Source organism: Bubalus bubalis, chromosome 14 (genome assembly GCF_019923935.1).
Source record: "Bubalus bubalis isolate 160015118507 breed Murrah chromosome 14, NDDB_SH_1, whole genome shotgun sequence".
NCBI classification, from domain to species: Eukaryota; Metazoa; Chordata; class Mammalia; order Artiodactyla; family Bovidae; genus Bubalus; species Bubalus bubalis.
The window spans coordinates 41,698,008-41,718,066 of NC_059170.1; positions in this window are offsets into that span (position 1 = coordinate 41,698,008).

A 20,059-nucleotide genomic window follows, 5' to 3' on the forward strand; every position below is an offset into this window, starting at 1 on the left:
TTTTGGTTTAGTTTCTTTGTTGTTGTTTTGCTTTTAAATTTATAATATTTTTGGATTGGAGTATAATTGCTTTGTAATGTTGTGTTAGTTTCTGCTGTACAACAAGGTGAATCAACTACATATATACTACATATGTACACATACCCCCCACTCTTGTTTCTCCCCGTCCCCTAATCCACCCCTCCAAGTCATCACAGAGCACCAAGCTAAACCCACAGTCTGTCATACAGAGTGAAGTAAGTCAGAAACAGAACAACTATTGTATACTAAAGCATATATGAGGACTTGCTTATCCATCCTACATGTTATATATTAGTTTGCTAATCCCAAGCTCCCGCTCCGTCCTTCCCCTCCCCCTCCCTCTTGGCAACCACAAGTTTGTTTTCTGGGTCTGGAGTCTGTTTCTGCTTTGTAGACATGCTCATGGCTTACTCAGAGTCTTTTGGTATTACTTTCCTCGCACCCATTGCTTTTGGTTGGTTGGTTGTTAGTTTCTTGTAGACTATCGTTCATATATTGGGTATCCAGAATTTGGCCTCCAGGCCTTTGCTCTTTTCCCCTGAGGCTTCCATACCTCTGAGTGTGTGTGTGTGTGTGTTCCCTGTGCTACAGACTATCTCCTCTGCTTGTTCTCCAGCTCTGTAATTCAATTGTCTGCTGTAATCGTCTCCCTCTCTCTCTCACTTCATCTGTTACACGTTTTAATTGAAAACTCAATTGTTTCGCCTACTTTTAGTTCCTGAAAGTAATTTGGTGCCCTGACTACATCTCCTAAAGCTTCTCATTACTGTTTCCTATTAAATTTTCTTGTCATTCTTCCTCTAGTTCAACAGCAGCTGAGCGTTTTGTTATTCACTTTGGGCCTCCTCTCTCACAGCCTTGAATGTCCTGAGTGAGTTGAAATACTTTTTCCACTCATTCTAGAGTTCCCCCTCATCACCCAGACCCACCAGGGCTTTAGCAGCCTCTGGAGCAGGGATAAGCCCCACCACAAGGGAAAGCACACCACTCTCTGTCCTCTGGGATGCGTGAGAAACTAGCTGGCAGATGGTTCTCCCTCTGGGATAACCTTGGTGTTCCTTGGTCAGAAGGGCCCCAGGGTACACCTGTGGCTCCTTTCTGGAGAGATTGACAAGCTACCCTCTGTTGGGAAATGAGGAGAGACCTCCCATCCCCTGGAAGGGCCGCAGTTGTAGACTGGATGGGTGTCTCCCGTAGAACCATGCCCTGAAGCATACACCCTGAAGTGTGGATCAGGGCTGGCCCTGTGAAGCCTTATAAGCAATAAAATCAGAGGCAGTCATGTGGTACCAGTTCTAGGTTTAAGCTTCCAGAAGATGGCTTGTATTTTGGGGAGCCCTGAGCTATCACATAAGATGCTTGGGTACCTAACTGGAGAGACCACATGGACATGACCTTGACACTACCAGAAAATGACAGAGGTCATCCCAGCATCTCAGCATCCCAGTATCTCCTCAGCAGGTCTGTCGGCTTGATCAGTGGCAGGATCAGGAGAACTGGCCAGCTGACCCGGATTTGTTTACGATTCTGTTTACTGCAGAATTGTAAACAAATCTCCAATGCCAAGATGAAGGGGCTTTCCTCTGATTCTTGCTCAGGAAGCAGATGGTCACTACTCTCATGGGATAACAGCAATATTCCTGGTCTTTCCAGACCCAGGAGGTCAGTGATGATTCCACTGATTCTCATCTCTTCAAAAAGACTTTTTTTCTTGACCACATTTATCAGCTATAAATGGGCTCTAGGACTCAATAATACCAACTCAAGTCATGAAACAGAATTCTTCCATTTTGCTTTATATGGTTTGTTGCTGGAGAGACAAAGATGCCACCCCACCTGGAATGGCTTCCTCTTGGTAAAGGAGGGTTCTCTTTGTTACAAGCCAAATAAAGTAAGATGTATGCTCTGAAAGACAAGCCACATTCTCTGGAATTTCCCAAGAGAACCTTGCTGTGCATTTCTGCCTGTATATAAGTCTGCTGTGACTCTTAACATCTCCTTAAATAATTCTCACAAGCCAGTTCTGATACATTTTTATGTATGCCCAAGTGAGATCTTTCTATATACAAAATCCAACTTGAACTTGGGAAGGAAAAATTGAAACACCTTAATTACAGAGATTTATTATTTTTTTTAACCTGAGAAAGATTAACTTTTTCTATCATTTATAATTTCACTCCCTAGCAACCTCATTTACAAGCTGGATCCATGTTCCTTTATGAAACCTTGCTCAATTTTACTACAGCATGAAAAATCATCTGGGCAGAGAGTATTAGCTTGGATAAAAATGTATCTTCCATGCTGGGGTTCAGACTCAATCCTGTGATGAAGACATTACCTTTGCTCATTAATTCTTATAAGTAGAAATGAGCTGACTCTTTGTTGAGGCAGGAGAGAGTCTCATTTAATCCCAGGGTTGGCAGCAACCACACGAATTATAGCCCCTGCTATAGATACACAAAGGTCAATCTGGGTAAGTATTCTAAAGAAGAAGGGCTGCAAAGGAGAGGCAGAAACTGGAAATACCAATGCTCTAACACGGCCACCAAGGGGCGGGATTGCTCGTGTTAATAATTCAGGAGGGAAATTTGAGAACAATGTGCAGTGATTACTTTTTAATTACATTAATTTTCTCTTTAATATTACAAACAGGGAATGAAGTTCATTTTTCAAGGCTCGTGCCAGCTGAAAGTTTCAATTAAAATTAAAAGGGAAAATTGATTTTGCTTTGGGTTCAATTAGATATTTTCTTTGGTTAGTCAGACCCGAGGGCAGAAACTGGGCTCCTATAGAATTCTGTTGACCAAGGGAGGGTTGGAACCGGCTACCAGCTATTCCTGGGTTCTGGGTCTTGATCTCTGGCTACACTGTGATTCTAGAAACGTTTCTCACGTCAGGAAGAGTCCAACCTCAACCTGATAAATAACACCAGACATGGTTTCTCAACTAAGGTCTTTGTCATTTTATCTGTTCTATTTTCTGAAAAATATGATAGTGAAAAGGAATTAATAAGATATCTCCAAAGAGACAGTTTGTACGTAGAACAATGTGTGGAGATCAGACAGTAAATGTGTGTGCCGGGCTTCCTGGCTTGCAGTGTAGGCCCCTGCCCCGACAGGACCCCTATCTCTGGTCCCTCCACCTCCTGCCCCAACCACTCACTGCCCCTGTCAAGCAGCTCTTGTTTTGGAAAAGTAGTCTCATCATACCCCTCCCCTACTTAGAATTGTTCTCACCTCCCATTTGCCTTCAAGACAGTTGAGAAATTGGAATGGACACATACACAATAGATAACTAATAAAGCCCTACTTATAGCACAGGGAACTCTACTCAGTACTCTGCTGTGACCTACATGGGAAAAGAATCTAAGAAAGAGTCAGTCAGTTCAGTGGCTCAGTCATATCCAACTTTTTTTGACCCCAAGGACTGTAGCACACCAGGCTTCCCTGTCCATCACTAACTCCCAGAGCTTGCTTAGACTCATATCCATTGAGTCGGTGATGCCGTCCAACCATCATATCCTCTGGCGTCCCCTTCTCCTCCTGCCTTCAATCTTTCCCAGCATCAGGGTCTTTTCCAATGAGTCAGTTCTTCACATCAGGTATCCAAATTATTGGAGCTTCAGCTTCAGTCCTTCCAATGAATATTCAGGACTGATTTCCTTTAGGATGGACTGTTTGGATCTCCTTGCAGTCCAAGGGACTCTCAAGAGTCTTCTCCAACATCAGTGTTCAAAAGCATCAATTCTTCGGCGCTCAGCTTTCCTTATGGTCCACTTCTCACATCCATACATGACTACTGGCAAAATCATAGCTTTGACTAGATGGACCTTTGTTGGCAAAGTAATGTCTCTGCTTTTTAATGTGCTGTCTAGGTTTGTCATGACTTCCCTGGTGGCTCAGATGGTAAGAAGTCTGCCTGCAATGTGGGAGACCTGGGTTCGATCCCTGGGTTGGAAAGAACCACTGGAGAAGGAAATGGCAACCCACTCCAATATTCTTGCCTGGAAAATCCCATGGACAGAGGAGCATGGCAGGCTACAGTCCATGGTGTTGCAAAGAGTCAGACACAATTGAGAGACTTCACCTTCTTTGAGGTTTGTCATAGCTTTTATTCCAAGGAACAAGTGTCTTTTAATTTCATGGCTGCAGTCACCATCTGCAATGATTCTGGAGCCCAAGAAAATGAAGTCTGTCACTGTTACCACTGTTTCCCCATCTATTTGCCATGAAGTGATGGGACTGGATGCCATGATCTTCATTTTTGAATGCTGAGTTTTAAGCCAGCTTTTTCACTCCCCTTTCACTTTCATTAAGAGGCTCTTTAGTTCCTCTTCACTTTCTGCCATAAGGGTGGTGTCATATGCATATCTGAGGTTATTGATATTTTTCCTTATAATTCTAAGAGAGACAAAAAGAGTGAATATATGTATATGTATAACTGATTGACTTTGCCATACTCCTGAAACTTACACAGCATTTTAAACCAACTATACTCCACTGATGGAGAAGACAATGGCACCCCATTCCAGTACTCTTGCCTAGAAAATCCCATGGACGGAGGAGCCTGGTAGGCTGCAGTCCATGGGGTTGCTAAGAGTTGGACACGATTGAGCGACTTCACTTTCACATTTCACTTTCATGCATTGGAGAAGGAAATGGCAACCCACTCCAGTGTTTTTGCCTGGAGAATCCCAGGGACAGGGGAGCCTGGTGGGCTGCTGTCTATGGGGTTGCACAGAGTCGGACACGACTGAAGCGACTTGGCAGTAGCAGTAGCAGACTCCACTGAAAATTTAAAAAAAAAAAAAAAAAGACAGTTGAGAATCTTGGCCTTCAGGGGCCTCACCTCTCCATCTCAGCTCCCCAAGGCCCCTGCGTGTGGATACATTCTCTGGGCACACTGCTTCCCACACCCTCTCAGCCTCTTCTTGTCTGATTAGCTTTTCATCTGTCACTCAGGCAGGGGTCTCAGCCTTGGCGCTATGGACAAGAGAGGCCAGATCATTCTTTGTCACGGGCTGTCATGCGCATTGTAGGATAAGGCTGCCACACTAGCTAATCGCACCTCTTGAGTCATGACAGGCAATATGCCTCCAGGTATTGCCAGATATCCTAGGGGGCAGATCAGCTGAGCTTGAAAAGCTTTGTCTTTGCTCCCCACCTGTGTGCCCTCTACCTGCAGTGCTGTATCTGCTGTGTCCCTACTCACCCACACCCAGAGGAGCAGCCCAGCAGAGCTCACGGCTGCGGTAGATACACAACTATGGTCATTGGATGGATGGGTGGATGGATGGATGACTGGGTGATAAATGAGCTCAGTTCTAGACAAATGATCTAAATTGCTACACTTCTATCAGGACCATCTTTTCTTAATTCTGTAGATTTGTAGTAAGTTTCAAAACTGGGAAGTGTTAGTCCTCCAATTTTCCCCATCTTTTTCAAAGATTGTTTTGGATATTCTAGTTCTAGTAGGTTTTTTATAGGCTCAGACAAGCTTATTTTAAAATCTGTATGCAATATCACAGTCCCTGAGAATAACTAAGACAATTTTGAAAAAAATATTAAAGTGAGCAAAGTCACTCTACCCAGTATGAAGGTCCAGTTTATATCTAAGGTATTAAAGGCAGGCATTAGCTGATCGACTGACTTGGATTGGAACATGGTAGAGAACCCAGAAAGAGACCCACTCCATACATCCAACTGATTTCTGACAAAGGTGCAAAAGCAACTCGATGGAGGAAAGAGATTTTCAAGAGAGGACATATAGATGGCAAAAAAGCTCATGAAAAAAAATTTCAGCATTCTTAACCATAGGAAAATGCCAGTTAAAGCCATAATGAGATATTATGACACACCTATCAGAACAATTAAAAGATAATGACAGTATCAAGTGCTGACAAGGATGCATAAAAACTGGGTCCCTTGGGCATTGCTATTGGAAATGTATGATAATTCAGCCACTCCAGCAAGCAGTTTGGTATGTCTTGTAAGATCAAACATACAACTTACATGGGATCCAACAATTGCACTCTTGGGCTTTTATCCCAGAAAGATGAAAATTTATGTTCACAGAAAAATCTGTGCAGGAATATTGATAGCAGCCTTCCTTCATTCACAGTCCCCCCAACTAGAAACAAACACCTGTGAGTCATTCAACTTGTGAATGTTTACACAGAGTGTGGAACCTCCACTCTGCTGCTACCTGTTCAGTAATGAAAAGGAGCGGCTATTGATACAGTTTGGATGAATTCTCAGGGGAATTATACAGCACAAAAGTATCTAATCCCAAAAGATTACATACTACATGTAGTGTCATGATTCCATTGCCGTCACCTTCTTGAAATGATAAAATTATAGAAACAGAAGAGTTTCACATTTATCAAGGTTTAAGGAGGAGACTGGGGGCTTCCCAGATGGTGCTAGTGATAAAGAACCCACCTGCCAGTGTAGGATAGATAAGAGACAGGGGTTAGATCCCGGGGTTGGGAAGATCCCCTGGAGGAGGGCATGGCAACCCACTCTAGTATTCTTGCCTGCAGAATCCCCATGGACAGAGGAGCCTCGTGGGCTACAGTCCATATGGGTCACAGAGAGCCGGACATGACTGAGCAACTGAGCAGCAGCAGCAGCAAGGAGGAGGTGGGGGCCAGAGGGAAGTCAGTGCTGCTGGAAAGAGCCTACGAGAGGGATCTGTGTGATGGCGCAAACGTCCTGCATCCCGGCAGTACCAGGGTCAGCATCCGAGGTGGGACCATGTGCTGTAAGTTCGGTGAGGTCATGAGATACGAATGGGCTGCCTTGATGGGAGTTACGCATCAGTGCTGTCCCTGAGGTCATTACTGGCCACGTGCTGGCTTAAACTCTGCTGTGGGAAGGGTTGCCTTTCTGTTATTTTTCTGTTGTTGACACAGGCTTAAGGACACGGTGTCTTCCTTCCTGCGTTGGCCTTGGTAGCAGGCCCAGGACACACGGCAGGGCCCTCCCCTCACCAGTCAAGTCCTTACTCTGTCCCTTGCTGGCATGGGTCCTTGGTTCCCATTCTTTCTCCCTGCCTTGGGATGCTTCCCTTGTGAGCCAGTTTCCTGGGCTCCAAAGTGAGGAGAGTGACTATGGGATGCTGTCAGGAGGGCGCATGTTTAGTGCTGAGAACGGGCCCAGAGGAGGCACCCCGGGAAGCCAGCCATGCCATCACCGTTGTCCGGCTGTCACTGGACAATGTCACAATCGGCCTCTGCTCCCGGTCTGCTCTGTCCATCCATGCTCCATACCTAGAACATCCTTGGAACTCACTCAGGACAGAGTTGGTGTCTTTCCTCCAGAGGCTGCTCACCTGCAGGGGGGCCAGCATGTACTTTTTGATGCAATTTTGTTTGAATTCCCACAGTTCCAGAAAAGCATCCATTTTACTGAGGTATAGTTTTTGGCTCCATGTTTCATGGCCCATGTATAATTGATTGGATGGGGAAATGTTCTGTTTTTTGAGTAAATACCATGCTACTGTCTACTCTATGCAAATATGTATTTTAAGTTGTTCAAGTGGAAAATGAACTACATGAAAGCCTGGTGCAGAACTTGACGTATTATAGGCATGCAGTAAATATGAGTTGATTTGGGGGAAAAAAGAGAAATATCCTATTAAAAAGAGCATAGTAAACCCTGCTGGTGGCCTTCTACAGTGTGGCAGACAGGCATCTGTGATGTAGGGCCTCCACCACTTAGAGAGGGGCATCTGTTTAAGGTGGGGTGAGCTAAGCTATGATGTTTGTTGTTCTTGTTGTTCAGTAACCCCAACGTGTCCGACTCTTTGCAACCCCATGGATTGCAGCACGCCAGGCCTTTCTGTCCCTCACCATCTCCTGGCGTTTGCCCAAGTTCATGTTCATTGCATCAGTGATGTTTATGTTAGGTGTATTAAAGGCATATGCAACTGCTAATATTTTCAACTTAAGATGGGTTTATGGGGATGTATCTTCCTTGTGGGACTTCCCAGGTGGCTCAGTGGTAAAGCATTTGCCTCCCAATGCAGGAGACATAGATTGATCCCTGGGTCAGGAAGATTCCCTGGAGAAGGAAATGGCAACCCACTCCAGCATTCTTGCCTGGAAAATCTCATGGACAGAGGAGCCTGGCGGGATACAATCCATGGGGTCCCAAGAACCAGACACATGACTTAGCGACTAAACCACCATCACCACCACCACCACCACCACTGGCTGTAAATTTAAAACTCAAACAGCTGAATCTGAATCTAAGCCTGGACAGTCCAGGGAACTGGACTTTATGAAAAATACCACATTGGTATTACCAATACCAACCTAAGCACAAAAGCTGTTTTATTTAGAAAGAGAAAATAAATCAGAGCTTACTACAAATTCTAAAATGCTGATAAATATCCAGACATTAACAAAATCCAGAAAAATAACATATGTCATGGCGCAGTCAGTGCTCCAAGAACAAATCTGGAGTCACCAGTCACCATTACTGGCTCCCTGCAGCCAGGGAGATGGGCGAGTCACCAAATGCAGGAAGAGGGTTATGACAGGCTTTGGGGAAGGGGTTTGAAAACCATATTTAAATAGACTCAGAGTGAAGTGGGGCCACGGGGCCAGGAGTCACTGCAAAGTGAACCTGGTCCATATGCTTGGAAACCATGACATGCAGCCAGATTGGGGTGGGGGGCATGTCCTGTCCAGAATCCCTTCTCCAAAGTCTTCTCTGCACCTCTGAGCACACAGTGTTTTTCTGGGTTGAAGTGACCTTGGTCTTTGGGGTGGTGGAATGTTTCTTCTCTTGATGAGTGAAGTCTCTGACAGCCCTTGAATCTAGACAACAAAGTCTCTCATTGAGTGAGAAAGCCAAGGTTTGTCAAAGAAGATGGGTTCTGACCTTTTAAAGCTGAAGATAGGAGAATCTCTGTTTCCTGGTTATGTTGCCACAGGCTCTGTCATCATCCCCCCATCCTTCCTGTGGATGGAACAGATGGCCAGTTTTTTTCTTCCATGATCCATGTTATTTTTACTTTCTCACATACTATTTTTACTAATGAACTTCTTGACATGACTTTGTCATGATATTTGCTTGTATTTTCATCCTCAGCTAATGAATGATGATTGCCTTGCCTTATTTTAGGATATTGATTTTGTGACATCATTTTCTATAAAGGAAAGATAAACCAGTGTTTCTACTAACGGTGCTGATCACTTTTAAGTTGATGGCATATAACATTTTCTTTCTGCTTCAAAATTCAGAGTTGGTAATAGCATGCAAATTTTTCAAATTATTACCAAGTTTGGGCAAGCTTTGTCAGTTTTCTTTCAAAGATGAGCTCTAAGATTTTAGCAATTCCTAAGTTTCCTTGATCTGACATTGGTAAATCTTAAAGACTCTGTATTGACAATGCTCACCCACCACAGCATTTTAAATTGTCACTACGTTGTCTTGAGCTTCAAAATTGTGTTATCTTACAATTGCAAGCTACATTGATTAGTGTGGTGAATCCACATATGAATTTCTTACTGAAACAATAATTTCCTCATGACATCTTATTGCCCAGGTCACAACTTTACTTCTAGCTTATCTGGAACTGCTGGACTTCACCCAGATCCCACACACTGGAAAAGCCATCAAGGTGAATGACCCAATTAACCTACTTTTTGAAGGTATTCAAATGTATGAGAGTGCCAAAGAATTGATGCTTTCGAAATGTGATGCTGGAGAAGACTCTTGAGTGTCCCTTAGACAGCAAGGAGATCCAATCAGCCAATCCTTAAGGAAATCAACCCTGAATACTCATTGGAAGGCCTGAAGCTGAAGCTCCAATACTTTGGCCATGTGATGAGTAGAGCCGCCTCATTGGAAAAGACTCTGATGCTGGGAAAGATTGAGGGCAAAAGAAGAAGGAGACGACAGAGGATGAAATGATTGGATGGCATCATCAACTCAATGGACATGAATTTGAGCAAACTGGGAGACAGTGAAGGACAGAGCGTGCTGCAGTCCATGGGGTCACAAAGAGTTAAACATGACTTAGTGACTGAACAACAACATATAAAAAAATAAAAAAGGATGGAAATTCTGACACAGGTTACAACATGGATGATCCTTGAATACATTGTGCTAACTGGAAATACTGCACGGTTCCACTTACATGAGGTTACTGGAGGAGTAATGTTCAATGATAAGGAAAGTAGAAGGGTGGGGCTGGTTAGGGTTTAATGGGGGTAGAGTTTCAGTTTGGGGAGATGAAAATATCTGGAAATGGATGATGGTGATTGTTGTACAACAATATGAATGTACTTAATACCATTAAACTGTACACTTAAAATGGCAACTTTTATGTCATGCATATTTTATAATAATACAAAAATGTTTAAGGAAACAAGTAAGTTCTTTATGAAGACTAAAAAGAATTTATTATATTCCTTATAAAGAATAAGAAAAGATAAAATGACCTATCTATCTCAAGCTTTATTATTTTATGTATGAGAGGATAAATATAATAAAGATATTCAGTTCAGTTCAGTCACTCAGCTGTGTCCGACTCTTTGGGCCCAATGGACTGCAGCACACCAGACTTCCCTGTCCATTACCAACTCCCGGAGCTTACTCAGACTCATGTCCATCGAGTCAGTGATGCCATCCAACCACCTCATCCTCTGTCGTTCCTTTCTCCTCCCACCTTCAATCTTTCCCAGCATCAGGGTCTTTTCCAGTGAGTCAGTTCTTCACATCAGGTGGCCAAAGTATTGGAGTTTCAGCTTCAGCATCAGTCCTTCCAATGAATATTCAGCACTGATTTCCTTTAGGATGGACTGGTTGAATTTCCTTGCAGTCCAAGGGACTCTCAAGAGTCTTCTCCAACACCACAGTTCAAAAACATCAATTGTTCAATGCTCAGCTTTCTTTATAGTACAACTCTCACATTCATACATGACTACTAGAAAAACCATAGCCTTGACTAGAAGGACCTTTGTTGGCAAAGTAATGTCTCTGTTTTTAATATGTTGTCTAGATTGGTCATAGATTTTCTTCCAAGGAGTAGGTGTCTTTTCATTTCATGGCCTCAGTCACTATCTACAGTGATTTTGGAGCCCCCCCCCCCCGCCCAAATAAAGTCTGCCACTGTTTCCACTGTCTCTTCATCTATTTGCCACTGAGTGGTGGGACCAGATGCCATGATCTTACTTTTCTGAATGTTGAGCTTTAAGCCAATTTTTTCACTCTCCTCTTTCACTTTCATCAAAAGGCTCTTTAGTTCTTCTTCTGCCATAAGGGTGGTGTCATCTGCATATCTGAGGTTATTGATATCTCTCCCAGAAATCTTGATTCCAGCTTGTGCTTCATCCAACCCATCGTTTCTCATGATGTACTCTGCATATAAGTTAAATAAGCAGGGTGACAACATACAGCCTTGACATACTCCTTTCCCGATTTGGAGGCAGTCTGTTTTTCCCTGTCCAGTTCTAACTGTTGCTTCCTGATGTGTACACATATTTCTCAAGAGGCAGGTCAGGTGGTCTGGTATTCCCATCTCTTTCAGAATTTTCCACAGTTTGTGGTGATCCACAAGTCAAAGGCTTTGGCATAGTGAATAAAACAGAAGTAGATATTTTTCTGGAACTCTTTTACTTTTTCGATGATCCAGCAGATGTTGGCAATTTGATCTCTGGTCCCTCTGCCTTTTCTAAATCCAGCTTGAAGATCTGGAATTTCACTGTTCATATATTGTTGAAGCCTGGATTGGAGAATTTTGAGCATTACTTTACTAGCGTGTGAGATGAGTGCAATTGAGGGGTAGTCTGAGCATTCTTTGGCCTTGCCTTTCTTTGGGATTGGAATGAAAACTGACCTTTTTCAGTCCTGTGGCCACTGCTGTGTTTTCCAAATTTGCTAGCATATTGAGTGCAGCACTTTCACAGCATCATCCTTTAGGATTTGAAATAGCTCAACTGGAATTCCATCACTTCCACTAGCTTTGTTCGTAGTGATGCTTCCTAAAGCCCACTTGACTTCACATTCCAAAATGTCTGGCTCTAGGTGAGTGATCACACCATCGTGATTATCTCGGTCATGAAGATCTTTTTGTACAGTTCTGTGTATTCTTGCCACCTCTTCTTAATAACTTCTGCCTCTGTTAGGTCCATACCATTTCTGTCCTTTATTGAGCCCATTTTTGCATGAAATGTTCCCTAGGTATCTCTAATTTTCTTGAAGAGATCTCTAGTCTTTCCCATTCTGTTGTTTTCCTCTATTTCTTTGCAGTGATTGCTGAGGAAGGCTTTCTTATTTCTTCTTGCTATTCTTTGGAACTCTGCATTCAAACAGGTATATCTTTGCTTTTCTCCTTATCTTTTCATTTCTGTTCTTTTCACAGCTATTTGTAAAGCCTCCCCAGACAGCCATTTTGCTTTTTTGCATTTCTTTTTCTTGGGGATGGTCTTGCTCCCTGTCTCCTGTACAATGTCACGAACCTCTGTCCATAGCTCATCAGGCACTTTGTCTATCAGATCTAGTCCCTTAAATCTATTTCTCTCTTCCACTGTATAATCATAAGGGATTTAATTTAGGTCATACCTGAATGGTCTAGTGGTTTTCCCTATTTTCTTCAATTTAATTCAGACTTCAATTTCAGTCTAAATTTGGCAATAAGGAGTTCATGATCTGAGCCACAGTCAGCTCCTGGTCTTGTTTTTGCTGACTGTATAGAGCTTCTCCATCTTTGGCTGCAAAGAATATAATCAATCTGATTTCGGTGTTGACCATCTGGTGATGTCCATGTGTAGAGTCTTCTCTTATGTTGTTGGAAGAGGGTGTTTGCTATGACTAGTGTGTTCTCTTGGCAAAACTCTATTAGCCTTTGCCCTGCTTCATTCTGTACTCCAAGGATAAATTTGCCTGTTTCTCCAGGTGTTTCTTGACTTCCTACTTTTGCATTCCAGTCCGCTATTATGAAAAAGACATCTTTTTTGGGTGTTAGTTCTAGAAGGTCTTGTAGGTCTTCACAGAACTGTTCAACTTCAGCTTCTTCAGCATTACTGGCTGGAGTATAGACTTGGATTACTGTGATATTGAATGGTTTGCCTTGGAAACGAATGGAGATCATTCTGTCATTTTTGAGACTGCATTCAAGTACTGCATTTTGGACTCTTTTGTTGACCATGATGGCTACTCCATTTCTTCTAAGGGATTCTTGCCCACAGTAGTACATATATTTGTCATTTGAGTTAAATTCACCCATTCCAGTCCATTTTAGTTTGTTGATTCTTAAAATGTCAATGTTCACTCTTGCCATCTCCTGTTTGACCACTTCCAATTTGCCTTGATTCATGGACCTAACATTACAGGTTCCTATGCAATATTGCTCTTTACAGGATCGGACCTTGCTTCCATCACCAGTTACATCCACAACTGGGTGTTGTTTTTGCTTTGACTCCGTCTCTTCATTCTTTCAGGAGTTATTTCTCCACTGATCTCCAGTAGCATACTGGGCACCTACCTACCTGGGGGGTTCATCTTTCAGTGTCCTATCTTTTTGCCTTTTCATAGTGTTCATGGGGTTCTCAAGGCAAGAATACTGAAGTGGTTTGCCATTCCCTTCTCCAGTGGACCACATTTTGTCAGAATGCTCCACCATGACCCGTCCATCTTGGGTGGCCCTACACAGCATGGCTCATAGTTTCATTGAGTTAGACAAGGCTATGGTACATGTGATTAGATTGGTTAGTTGTCTGTGATTGTGTTTTTCAGTCTGTCTGCCCTCTGATGGAGAAGGATAAGAGGCTTATGGAAGCTTCCTGATGGAAGACACAGACTGAGGGGGAAACTGGGTCTTGTTCTAATGGGCAGGGCCATGCTCAGTAAATCTTTATGGCGGCCTCCTTCAAAAGATCCCATGCATGCACTGCTACACGCAGTGCCCCCAACCCTGCAGCAGGCCACCACTGACCCACGCCTCCTCTGGAGACTCCTGGACACTCATAGGCAAGTCTGGGTCAGTCTCTTGTGGGGTCAGCGCTCCTTTCTCTGGGGTGCTGGTGCACACAAGGTTCTGTTTGTGCCGTCCAAGAGTCTGTTTCCCAGTCCTATGTAAGGTCTGGCAGCTCTATGGTGGGGTTAATGGTGACCTCTTCCAAGAGGGTTAATGCCATACCCAGGTCTGCTGCACCCAGAGCCCCTGCCTCTGTGGCAGTCCACTGCTGACCCACACCTCCACAGAAGATGCTCAAACACAGTTCTGTCTCAGTCTCTGTGGGGTCCCTGGGTCCTGTGCACACGAGGTTTGTTTGAGCCTTCTGAGCGTCTCTGGTGGGAATGGGGTTTGAGTCTAAAACATGAATTTGCCCCTCCCACCAATTTGTTTCAAATAATCTATAGATTTGGGTTCCATTCGATGAATGTACTTTTCAGTCATTTTTAAGCTGCTAAGAGTCATTTGAAAGAATAAACAGAAATGCCTAAGAACATTTAGTACTTGCCTGTTACGCATTATATTAAAGTATACTACAGGATTAAAGCAATGTAGTAGTGATACAAAATAAACACTGAACACAGTCCTGTTTTTGTCCAGGGTCTTGGCGGTCAGTTCATACCCTGTTCAGAGAAATCCAACGTGCAGTGTTCCAGGCTTGGCTCTGGGGAGGCTGAAGACACAGGAACCATCACAAGGCCCTGAGGTGCCGGGGGTGTAAGGGCCCCACGCCAGCCCTGGGGGGACCACCCGCTTGCATGTGATTCTACCTGTGCTGTGAGGACAGGCCAGGGGAGGTGATGGGGAAGGGGAGCAGGACCAGAAAGAAGGCGGGGAGAACTGCGTCTTGGAACCTTCCTTTGGGGGAAGTGGCAGGCTGGAGGTGGGCAGGTGGGCAGTGCGTGGTGACAGCAGGCCCAAGAGCCACAAAATTGAGGTCATAGTTGGTGGCGGCCCACAAAGTTTAAGCAGAGAAGCAAATAGTTTAAAGATGAGTTGAGGGCGGTGAGCAAGAGGAGGGGCAGTGACGGATGATCAGACTCAAAGACCTCCCTTCCTGCTCAGCGCCACCAGCTACTTCCCCGGGTGTCATCACCATGGGAACATCAAAATTCATCAAAATTTCTTGTGTAACAGAAGAGGGTGGGGTTCGCCCTCAGAAGAGCACTGGCCACCCAAGAACCCATGGAACCATGCGAGTGTAGCCAGGCTGCTGGGGCCAGTATGTGGGGCCAAAGTCCCCTCTCCTTGCAGAGACTCCGCCTGTGAAACATGCTGCTGGGTTTACAGAGGGGTAACCACCGGGGTTTGTGTGCGACAAACCCTTAGAGCTGAAGCAGATATCTCTTCCTGGCAGTCCTGCTGATGAGTGTGGGCAGAGTTGGGGTGGTCCTCCGTGAGACCCTCTATCCTCGCTATGGACTTCCTTCCCTGACTCACCATCACGGGGCAGACACAGTTCTTCCACATGGTATGGAACCTCTCTAAACCAGACACACATGGCCATTGCAACCATTACAGGCAGATGGTTAACATTTCAAGGTACTATAAGAAATTTTTATTTCCTTTGTAGCCTAAAGGATCCTTTAGAAAGGGGCTCCTGCAGGTTTTCAGTGGCCATGTCATCCAAATACAACAAAACAGGCAGGCTCTCGAAATGCTTTTTACTCTACAGCTGAATTGACCTGGCACTTTACATCATCACGTAACTTAGCATGAGCAGTCCTTTCCTAATGAAAGGGAGAGCCCCTTCCTCTCCTTATAATGGACAAAACAGGAGGACATTTCAGGGAAGGGGTTGCAAGGATCCCATGCCTCTGTTTCTTCTTCTTCGCTTTCTTCTTAATCCTCCCCGTGTCTCAGTTAATACAATTTTCAAAACAGAGCGAACAGCCCCTGGGGCCTGTGTGCACCTCGCCCAGTGCCAGTCGGGAGTTTCTTGCTCCCCTGAGTGTTGCAGTGGTCAGGATAGCCTGAAGTCTGCTGGAAAAAAAAAAAAAATGAACCTCATCTTCAAGACGGTAACATGACAGACAGCTATGTGTCCTGCTTGTTCCAAGAGGCACTGAGAGCCGGAGGGGGGCTCTGCCTGGGCTGTGCTCACCCCGGGTCCCAGACAGAGAGGCCTCAGGCACCACCCCCTGAAGTGTTGACAGATGACACACGTCATCTCTTCTGCTCTGTTGGCCAAAGCCAGTCTCATGACTATGCCTGGTGCACAAGAAGGGGCAGCATAATGCCCTCTGGTTCTCATGGGAAGATGCAGGAGCATCTAGAGGGCAGCCCTAATGGCCAGTGGGATGCCCACCTAAATGTCCCTGGTGGTATCCGCAGCCTCGCAGGCAGCACGAGGCAGGGCAGGGTCTCAAAGCCACTTTTCCCTGATCATCGATCCCCCATCCCCAGTCAACATTGACATCAAAACCTCATGCTTGGGGTCTGATGCTATTCAGGATTCTAAGAATTCCTTAAATAGAAAGAAAAGCGTGCTACCCCATCTGTGTGACTATCGAGGACAACGTGGACAGAGCACCCAGATGACCACTCATACTTTCCCTCCAACTCAGCCAAGCTCACGGGAGGACCACAGGGCCGCCTGTCCAAGAACCACCCGGCGATGAGCTGGGGGGCCAGCCTTTTGCTGCATTGAGCTCTGGCCTGAATCCTTGTTTATCCAGAAAGAGAACAAGTGTCCCACCACCTGTGATTCATTTTCATTTTTTACCTTATTTTCCTACTGGGCCTTCAGTCTGCTCATTACCTTTTCTTTCACCTCCACTTCCCTGTTATGCATTTTAATTTTTCTGCGTGATTTTCTAAATTGCACAAAGCAATTTTGCTTTTTGTTCCTGCAGCTTCTATAAAGCATTTCTCTCTTTTAATTATTCAAGCACATTCCTCCATAAATTACAGTTTCTGAGTTTCTGGATGTTTCATGCCTGTCATAACAGGTCTGCACTAGATACATGATCGGGTGGTGGAGATATTAATCAAGAAGAAGAGCCTTCAGCCCTCAGCGAGCCTTTGGCCTTGATGGAAGATGGGTACTGGGTGAGCAAATGGAAATCAGAGATAAGATGGGCGCTGGCGAGCAGACGGGGGGCACTAAACCCACGCAGAAGTTAGGGGAAGGATGGGTGCCATGCAGCGGTGGCAGACGCTGCCCACTCACCCTTGGTCTTCCTGCCTTAGTGCCTCCTGCGTACCTCCCAGCTGCCAGCCTTCTCTATGCTTTGCCTCTGCTGGTATCCAGGAGATAACCAGGAGACTAACACCCCAGAGGGACCCCTCAGCACCATCTCCCAGAAATTCCTGACAGTCCACACTCTCTTCTCTTCCCTGACGCTTCCCCACCCTCCTAAAAAATGTTTCCTGGGGTTGTTGTTCAGTTGCTAAGTCGTGTCTGACTCTCCATGACCCCATGGACTGCAGCGCATCAGGCCTCCCTGTCCTTCACTATCTTCTGGGGTTTACGCAAACTCATGTTCATTGAGTCTGTGATGCCATCCAACCATCTCATCCTCTGTCACCCCTTCTCCTCCTGACCTCAATTTTTCCTGAGGTTGTGCCCTCCACCAGAAACCACCTACAGTTACTCATCTGCTTCTTGGCAGCCCAACCTGGATGGTCGCCTTCACGGAAAAAGGAAAACTGCTGAATCACCAAAGGTGGAGAGACATCAGTGAGGCAGCTTAAGGGGAAGGGTGTTCCCAGCAGAAGGAGAGTCTGGGCCCAGACACATTCATGGGAGGGTCTATCACTCTGGAGTTGCAAAGGGAACCAGCCACTGAGCTGCAGCTCGGAAGCAGCTTAGCTATGGCCCATGTGTGCATGTGAGCTCAGTCTCTTCAGTCCTGTCTGACTCGTTGCGACCCTATGAACTGTAGCCCGCCAGGCTCCTCTGTCCATGGGATTCTCCAAGCAAGAATACTGGAGTGGGTTGCCATGCCCTCCTCCAGGGAATCTTCCTGACCCAGGGATTGAACCTGTGTCTCTTATGTCTTCTGCAGTGGCAAGAGTGTTCTTTACCACTAGTGCCCTGTGGGAAGCCCAGAATCTGTCAAACACCCAAAGGAGTTCGAGATGGCAGACAGATTCCTTCAGAGCACAAGCATGGACTTGGATTCAGAAAAGTGACAGTTACCCAGTCGTGTCTGATTCTTTGCAACCGCATGGACTATATAGTCCATGGACTTCTCCAGGCCAAAACACTGGAGTGGGTAGCCTTTCCCTTCTCCAGGGCATCTTCCCAACCCAGGGATCTAACCCAGGTCTCCCACATTGCAGGTGGATTCTTTACCAACTGAACCACAAGAGAAGGCCCTTGGATCCAGAACCCGTGGGCTAAAAATACCGGTTCTGCCGTTCACAAGCTGTGTGACCCTGAGATACTCTTCTAACCTCTCTGTGCCTCGGTTTCCTCATCCATACAGTGGGGAGAGTCCCACTGCCTACTGAATGGCTATTGTGAGGCTAAAGGGAATTGCTGAGCATGTGATCACCATTGGTGGGTGGTGGTGGTAAGAATAGCAGCTATTTTCTGTTTGTGATGATTTCAGTGGCCTCTGAGATTCACATTGCATAGGGAAGGAGACTCAATGCCTACTCTCAAGGAGCCCATGGCCAGATGAAGCAGAAATACATGTACAAGTAGAAATGACCCACAAGGAGGATGGGGAACGCCCTAGTGACTCAGAAGGGCTGGAGGGCTAGAGAGAGGACGCACACCTCTGGCTGGTGGACCATGTGGACCCAAACTTGAAGGACAACTTACCATGGCCTGCTCCTGTGAGGTCCCTGGACCCTGGTCAGTCCTGGGTGGTTGCCCTGCAGATGTCTGCGCAGGCCGCAGAGCAGGATGATGGGGGCCTGCTGCCCCCTACTGGCAATTACTCTGCTCAGTACAACCCACCAACCTTTCCAGATCCTGGTGGCTCAGTGAGCGCAGAACCCAGGAGGCGGGTCTCCAGAAGCCAAGGCAGCAATCTTGGGGGGTCCGGGCGGCAGGGGGGGAATCAGCTTGCAAAGCTCTCCTCCAGGTCGGACCCTCAGTCACCCCGGAGACACCCTCAGAGTGTTCTGCATGTGGTGACGCTGGAATAAGAAGCAGAAGGGGAAGGACGAATCATCGGCGGGTGAAGGCCCCCCTCTAGTGGTCACTGTGGTCCAGGGGCGGGTGCGATCTGAGCTTCAGACTCTGCAGCTCACGGGTCAGCGGACTCACAGGGAAGGTGGCCGAGGTCCTGAGCCTGCGCTGAGGTGCTCCCAGAGAAGGAGGGTCGTCTTTCTGGCATCTCAGCAGATCATCCTTGTCACTGTGGGTGGGGTTGCCTCACCCCTCCCACATGCCCCCCAGATACCCCCCCTCCCCGAGCCCTGAAGGGCCACCCTCCCTGACCGCCCTCCATGAAGCCCTGAGTGCCCCACAGACTCCCTCCACGCCATGGTTCCTGTAACCAATGCCTTGGTAGATGCACAACTCCTAAACCACCGCCTGAAGAAGGTTGAAACCAGCTAAGGATGAGGGATTAAGTCCCACCAGCTTCCAAACCCATGATGGTCTCCTTGGAGCTGGTGGTGGGGCTGGAGGGGGGCGAGGCTCTGACAGTAGAGAAGGTTCAGGGCAGGGGACTGATAAGGGGAGGGTCCCCGGCTTCTGCCTCACCCCATCCTGCACCTCCCTCTGCCAGGGGATGGGGATGGGCTTGCTGTTTCCCATCTCTGTTCTTCTGTGTCCTCCTGGGTTTTTGCCACAAGACTCACAGCCACACTCCCCCTGGATGTGGCTGATTTCGAGAGCACAGAGCTTCATGGCCCAGGGTCAGTTGGGGGAAGAGCAGGAAGCCAGGCGAAGAACTTGGTAATTAATGAATCACAAAATTGAGGGTTGCAGGGACTTTCCTAGACCATGGCCTTTAATCTCTCCATTTTCGAGAGAAGGAAGCTGGGGACCTGGGAAGAGAAGTTGCCACCTCGGAGGGGCCCATTTAGGAGCTGTGACTTCCCAGACTCCCTGGGGTCAGCCAGAGAGTGGGGTGGGGAGGAAAACAGCCTGTTAATATTAATAGAC